The sequence below is a fragment of the Octodon degus genome, unplaced genomic scaffold (genome assembly GCF_000260255.1).
Source record: "Octodon degus isolate 3935 unplaced genomic scaffold, OctDeg1.0 scaffold00218, whole genome shotgun sequence".
Lineage (NCBI taxonomy): Eukaryota > Metazoa > Chordata > Mammalia > Rodentia > Octodontidae > Octodon > Octodon degus.
Window position 1 is genome coordinate 1,587,487 of NW_004524794.1, and position 603 is coordinate 1,588,089.

The following is a 603-nucleotide window of genomic DNA, read 5'->3' on the forward strand; positions in this document are numbered from 1 at the left end:
GGAGTAGGGGGAAGGGCCTCAGCGTCCCCTGCCTGTCGTTTCGGGGTCTGGTGGGGTCAGCACCAGCTGCGGTCCTCCATCAGTGGTTCCCCTGCTCACCTGCTGCCCGAGGGCCGTGTTCTCTTGCAAAACCCAGTGAACCCTTGTGCTGGCTTTTGGATGTGTGTTAATGCTGTTTGTTTCCTCTTAAAAATAAAACATTTCTCGGTCTGAGCTTTCGTTCTCTAAGGGTGAGTTCTTGCTTTGAGCACCTCTTCTGAACAGCTGTGTCGAGGCCGGCAGCTAGATTGAATCGTGGGTGAACGTGAAGGAACTTGGAACTTCCACGCGCGAGTCCTTGCTTGCTTTGGGGATCTGTGCGTTTATGAAATGATAGAATTTCTATTTCACCAAGACCTAAGCGGTGCACTAGAAAGTCCTGGGAAAAGGTCAACTAAAAAAAGAGCTTTGTGGGTAATTTGTACTTGGACAGAAGTGATAGGATGCATTTGGCTGATCTGGCTCATTTTCTTAGACTGTCTCCTGGACTCTTGGAGTTGAGGATAGAGAAGGTGTCAGGCTGCCTGGGGTCCCTGTGCAGGTGGGTGGCCCTGCTTGTGCCCC